The sequence below is a fragment of the Aphanomyces astaci genome, assembly GCF_000520075.1.
Source record: "Aphanomyces astaci strain APO3 unplaced genomic scaffold supercont1.111, whole genome shotgun sequence".
Classification (NCBI taxonomy): domain Eukaryota; phylum Oomycota; class Saprolegniomycetes; order Saprolegniales; family Verrucalvaceae; genus Aphanomyces; species Aphanomyces astaci.
In genome coordinates, this window is record NW_009798374.1 from 1 (window position 1) to 6,918 (window position 6,918).

Here is a 6,918-nt window from a genome sequence, read left to right on the forward strand (position 1 = left end):
CCTCCAGCAGTTTGTGTGTGCCACCAACTGGATGCGTGCGAGCATCCCTGGTTACAACCAGTTGGTTGATCCGTTGCGACGTCTGTTCGACGTGTCCACCAAGGCAGCTTCAATCTGCAAGAAAGCGTTGGTGCGTGCTGCACTCACTGCCGTATAGGGCGACCTCCTGAGCCGATAGGGTTCGGCTCCGACGGATCAACCAGTTGCGAATATTCGCAAGTTGATCCATGTGGTGTCGCCCCTGCAAAAAGTGGATTTCGAGTGGCCAACAGCCGCTACGATCAGCGGCATCCAACGTTCAACCATGGAAGGAGGAGGGACCCCCCCAAACGGGACGACAACTCCCATTTTTACGTGGACACAGTCGGACGAATCTGGATCCCAGATGGTGCTGTCGACCTACAGCAGCGGATTTGTGTGATCGCTCACCAAGGAGCCAGCGGTCACAGTCGCATCGCAGCGACGACCAAGTCGGTGGCCGACGAGTTTGTGTGGAAGACGCTTCAACGGACGTCGAAGCGTTCGTGCGTGCCTGTTTCCACTGCCTGTGCATTGACGGAGACATGGTTCCCGTCCATTGGGTTCGGCGCTTCACGCGGAGAAGCCGAACGAGCTCATCCATTTCGACTGGTTGTTGATGCCGATGGCCAAATCTGGCCAAAAGCAAGTGCTTGTCGTGAAGGACGACATGAGTGGATTTGTACAGCTGTTCGCGGCAGAGTCCGCTGACGCCGCCGCGACCGCTCTGTGCCTGATGACGTGGTTTACCACGTTCGGCTGCGTTGACACATGGGTGTCAGATGGCGGCTCTCACGTCAAGAACGAAGTGATCGAGAAGGTGCGGAAGTGGGTGGGTGCCCACCATCACATCACGACAGCCTACAGTCCTTGGGCGAACGGGACTGTAGAAGTAGTCAACCGACTAGTGCTGCGCGCCGTGAAGGCGCTGCTCAGCGAAATCAAGCTGAACGCGGACGAATGGCCGCATGTGTTGCCCCCCGGACAAGGTGCCCTCAACCATCAGCCGGCGGACTGGGTGGGAGATATTGCACCTGTGACAGCGTTTACCGGCCTGCCAGCCAAGACCCCGCTGGCAGGATTTATCCACCCGACGTCCAAGGATTGGCGACGCCCGTCAAAAACATGTGACAGACCTCCAAGCGGCGCTTGAAGAAATGCACCGTAACGTTGCGGTGCGAAGCAACAAGTTGCGTCAGCAAGCGCGCGGACGCCGCGACCAAAATCCCAAGTCAAATTTGCGGGTTTTTCGGTCGGCGATGTTGTGCTTGTCGGATCGGTCGTTAACCGTCCGACAAAATTGGCACTGCATTGGCGCGGACTTTCCTTGCAAACACGGCCATTTTATGCCATATTTTGTGGCATCCAGACCCGTCCTAAGGGCCCGTCTGGTAACTTATCAAAAAAATTATGCAATTTTTTAGCAAAATGGGATTAACCAAAATGCCTTTTTCAAAATGGAGGTAAAATAATCATTTTGTAATATGGCCTTTTCGACCTCTTGAACGAGAAAATCACACCTGGAATTTTTAGATTTGGGTTAAAACTCTTCAAGCAAAACATGTTTCAATTTTGATCAGATTTGTTGAATTCGGCCCCAAATTGGCATTTTGGGCCAGAATATTGTAATATTTCATGTTGCCAGACGGGCCATAAGAGGTTGATATTCAGGGCCAAGTACTGTTCTTTTTCGTTATGAGAGTATTTTTCTGAGCACTTTGCCTACTATACTAGTACGTATATTATGCTTATGTTAGAATATAAAGCGCGTCTATTAACACTGTAAATGAGGATGTATACACTGTAATGTAATACGACGAAAAATTACTGCTGTTCAAAGTTTGCAGCATCTCTTTAGCGAGAATATTAACATTAGAAGTGTTTCAATGCTCACGTCGTACGGTAGACAATTTTGATACTACGTAGTATTATCGGTAAAGTAACTGTTTATAGCTCGCTTTTTTGTAGCAAGAATCATCCGTGGGGATATACCCAATTCTCGAATTTATCCCACTGCATCCCCGTGCATCCCAAAGAATAATTGTGGACGTCATCATGGTGACCAGCCACCAGCGTGAACCGTACCCCTTCCCCCCGGATAACGTACATGTATTAATGCTATGCCCGGGTTTACTCATTAGCAATTTGCATCCCCCTTGCGAGTTGTGTGTTCTGCATCCAAAATTGCATCCACTTGCATCCATTGTCCCAGTTTATCCCATTTGGGAATATCTTAACTTCAACCTGGCTTGTCCCAGTCCAGTAGAATTCCCTCATTAAAACAGTGTCACTGTTGATTTCTCAGAAAATACTGCAATTTGAGTGCTTATATGGAACATTGTATTCTCGGACCCCGAGATTTAATATTGGATGTACTCACCAGAGGTAGGATGGATTACGAAATGGTGTATCCGGATGGGATAACTCCTAGCATTTCGGGTCAAAACAACAATGGAACAGTTTTATTCCCTAGCGGATCCAGCACTATGTACTACTACGTATTAATAGTAACTTATTAATACCCCGCACTGGTAGAACTTGTATTCAGCTGTCAATTTCGATGCCACTGGAATATTTGCAATATACACAACAGTAGCTGTTGTTGTTAACTGTGACGTGACGAGTACAGTCTGCGACGGTAGACAGTAAACGAGTATTTCAACACGTTGGTTCAACCCTTTCAGCAGTGAGGAATGTCATGGTCGGCAAGTTGCGGCAGCTAGTGTGCTGGGTGCACCGGTTGGTTGACTCTGAGGCTTACTAATTACTACTTCGAAGTATTAATAGGAGGCATTCAAATTGGTCATCAATTGATAAAAGCAAGAAAAATGATACTGTATGTTTGGGCGGCCTGCAAGAGTTTCGTGTCGACATCAAAGGCTTCTGACTCAGTGAACCAAATTGAACACGAATAGTCCTATATGGTGGATACGACATTAAGCTACCATATAAGCTATATTACAACGTCATATTCGTCCTGTGGGCGGAGGAGATAATGCAGACGTGAAATACCATTTTCCCTCCTGACGTCCACTGTTGCAATATTAAATGTTCGCTGACAAATCTCACTTGACACTATAACAAAATTATGACATCAACAATACATTTCTTGGTCATTATAACATGAAGCTGCTCATCGAAATCGTGACAAGTGCATGGTACATCCGCACGTTTTAGACGTGAAATCATGTGTTCATGTCAGTTACCATTACCGGTACAGTATGACGTGCGTCAACTTTCATATCAAGCGACGGCAAGCGATGTAATTGCCTTAGAACTTTGCTTGTACTTACATAGGTAGTATTGAAATGATGTGCTCAATTCCATCCGACGAATGTTCATGTCAGTACGAGCGAGTTGAGCCAAAGCAACGATATAAGGTTTGAATATACTGTACGAATTTCGGTACCAAGAACTTTACAGTATCGGCCCTCGCGGAGAAATGTCTTAAACAAATGATAATCCAAACTCAATTGTCAAGAAGGGGCACTTTGGCCGTTCTTGCTTTGGCCTTTTTTTGCCGTGGCTCGGTCACTTACGGATAATATCCGGTGTTCTTTCTCTGTAGAAGCCGGACTGTTTCTGCCCAATCATACGTCAGCTAAGCAGTCTGTTAATGTTCACTTTTGGTTTTGTCCTCGACCACACAAGTGTTCTTCGTCGTCGCTCCTCCTCAGTGCTACCCCCTTTATCCTCCCTCTTGACAGGTTATGAGCCTCCTCCCTTCCTATGTGCAGCCCTTCGTGGGAACCCCACTCGACGACCTCCGGCCTCTGGCCTAGACCTTGTGCAAGACAGAACATTGGATTGTTGACTCTGGCACCTCTGCCTCATGCACCCCCAACCGAGATTATTTCTCCAACTAAGTAACTTGCGCACTGTCTCTTACAGTCGGGAGGAACGGCGCCCAACCTCCTGTCCTTGGCTATGGCCCTCTTTCTTTGGCCGTGGACATGTCGTCCCGTGACCAAGCTGACGATATTCGTCCATGCGCTCTGCGCCTTACCTTTGGCCTACATTGCCCTGAGCTACAGTTCAACTTGTTCTCGGTTCGCCAAGCAACCGATGAAGGTATCGCAGTCCGTTTTATGGCTCGCGCGACATGTGCGAAATTACCACCTCTCTTGGTGATGTGCTTCGTGCACCTAACAATGCTATGGGTTTATACTATTTTCCCTGCCAGCCCAAATGCGAGCCCTCAACCAATCCGCACCGTGGCGAGTATATCCATCCTGGCCAAATGGCTATGCTTACTGGCATGATGGCTACTTTTGAGACCGCTCTGCGGAAATTCTCCTCGCCCTACAGTGGATTTTCCACTTTTAACGATCAATTGCACATGTTTGCATATTCGTCTGTGTTGCGCTATGCGCCAATCACTCAACAACCATCTATGGTCTCCAAGCCATCACCGTTCTACCCAATTACCCCAGACTCTGTCTCGATGAGTGTAGCCCAGGCTATGCTTGGTTCACACACTTCCACACCTGTCTATGACACTACTACTGTTCCAACCGACTGCCTTATTAGCCTCGTGGCTGACTCCAAGCTATCGGCATCTAGCCTTGCGCGTCTATGGCACCGCCGTCTTGGCCATCCAGGCGTTGATGCCTTCAACCAAATGACAAAGACAAACCCTTATGCTCTTCAAGGCCAAGCACCTTCGTGGTCAACTATGTGAAACTTGTGCTTATGCCAAGTCTAAGCGCAGTCCTTTTGACTCATCTGCGGTCTTCCGCGCGACCTCCTACCTAGCCCTCGTACATTCTGATGTTTAAGCCCGATTCTGTCGGCGGGTGGCGCTGCCTACTTTGTCGTATTTATCGACGATTACTCCCGCTTTATGTGGACTTACCCCATGCGCAAAGATCTCTATGAGACCTACGAATTATTTCGTACGGACGCGATGTCCATTTTTAAACTTGATGTTTGTGAGCTACGCCACTCATCACCTATGGACATCGGCACCCTTCAAAGTGACAATGCGAAAGAGTACGATATACGAGAAACTCCGGCGCATCATCAAGCCCAAGTACAACACTCGGGTGGCTTTCTCTAACGCCTACTCCCCCTAGCAAAACGCTGTTGCCGAACGCCGTATCGGCATTGTTGGCCAAAGATGCGAGCTATGCTCGTTAAAGGGGCTCTGCCCAAGTTCCTATGGGCTCTTGCCCTTGATTATGCCGCATGGCTTATCAACATCTCTCCTTGGGCATTCAACAAAGGTGTTTCACCCTACCACGTCGTCTTTAAACGACACCCACCTTTGGGTCACATCAAAATCTTTGGTTGCACCGCGTTTGTGCACATTCAACGTGCCGCGCAATCATTCAAGCTCGATCCCAGTGCCGTCAAGGCCATGTTTGTGGGTCTCCCACATGATCGCAAGGGTTATATCCTCATGCATTTGCACTCTCACCTACTTATCTCCTCTCGTGACGTCACCTTCTCGGAGTCCGAATTCCCAGCCATCAACTCTGTTGCTGCTGCTGCGGCTTATCGCCAAAAATCTACGACCGACCCCAACTTTATTCCAACCTTGGAACTCAACACACCATTGCCGCCACTACACTCCATCATTACCAACAGGCCTATTGGCTTCGTCGCCACCCGTTCTCTCTATGGAACCCCCGTCGTCTCGACCCATCCAAGCACTTTCTGTGCAACTAACACAACGAATTGACTAGTCCGGTCTTTGACCCATCTGCTACCTCTTTACGACGATCCTATGGTGGCAACCAGTCTGCCTTCTCGGCCCATCTACCCTTAGCTTTGTCGGCTCAGCATCAATGGCCAAAACATCCATTTTACTTGAGTTTTAGGACGGTAGACATGACATTAAAATACGAAGTGAAATTCAAAACCACCTTCGTCCCCCCTGAAAGCAAAGTTCAAAACTCTTATTGGACCAGACGAAAGAGCGCGAAACAGGCTTCAAAATCATGTATTTGTAGAGGCAAATGCTGACCTGGACGATTTGATTTCCGAGTTTTGTCGTCACCATACATAAATTCGTATAAAACATACACTCTACTGATCAACACTCCACCTTATTGCCTTGCCTCACTTTCAAATGGCGCCAGGTCGGCACGAGTTGACAAACACTGAGCGCGAGGCAATCCTGCTAGAGGCTCTGATGCGCAGCAACGGCACCTTCATGACCAAGATGCCTAAAGGGTTCAGCTCCGAGCTCGCTGCCAAGTACAGCTGCCATGTGTCATGCATTCGCCGTATATTGGCACGTGCAAAAGCACAGGGCATTTGTGATGGCAACATGCAGGTGATCTATAGCGGTTAATACATTTGTGTTGTATAAACGATAATAAGTGGCGCATGCAGGTTCAACGTTGATAGTCGGAAGAAAGGGCGAATACAGACGACGAGGGATTTTAAGGGGCACTTGGCACTTCCAATTTAGCATGAAATCGTAATATGATTGGCTTAAGAACGACGAAATTCGAGAATAATTGTAGCCAACCACACAGCAGCAGCTGCATTTACACAGTTTTGGCACGTATTTTATAATAATTGGATTGATAGTTCAAGATATTTTTTGTCTATTGGCGCTGTGGCGCAGTGGTTAGAGTGTCAGATTGCAAAGCGTGAGACTCGGGCTTCGAATCCCCACCTGGTTGTACCTTTTTACATTTTTACACACATCTACATACAAAATCACATACTATCCGAAAACCTCTATACTTCGTAGTGAAACTCTTTGATGGAGCAGTGTACATGGCCAGACGCTGACCTGACCTTGAAAGGCGCTGTTGGAGAAACGACTGTGAGCGTCAGTACAATTCGCTTGTGTAACGGCGCCTGAGCAAGGTAGGTATGTAGTGATTCCGCTTCAATTACTCCCTGGTCATCCACAAGCAACATCTCATGCGTCAAGGACATCGC

At 48.0% G+C, this 6,918-nt stretch overlaps 1 pseudogene across 1 annotated transcript; it reads left to right on the plus strand.

The window, feature by feature from the left end:
• Positions 1–6,580: 6,580 nt before the first annotated feature.
• Positions 6,581–6,653, plus strand: H257_17581 (annotated as a pseudogene). The gene has a single exon. The product of its transcript is annotated as a tRNA-OTHER (tRNA).
• Positions 6,654–6,918: the final 265 nt, after the last annotated feature.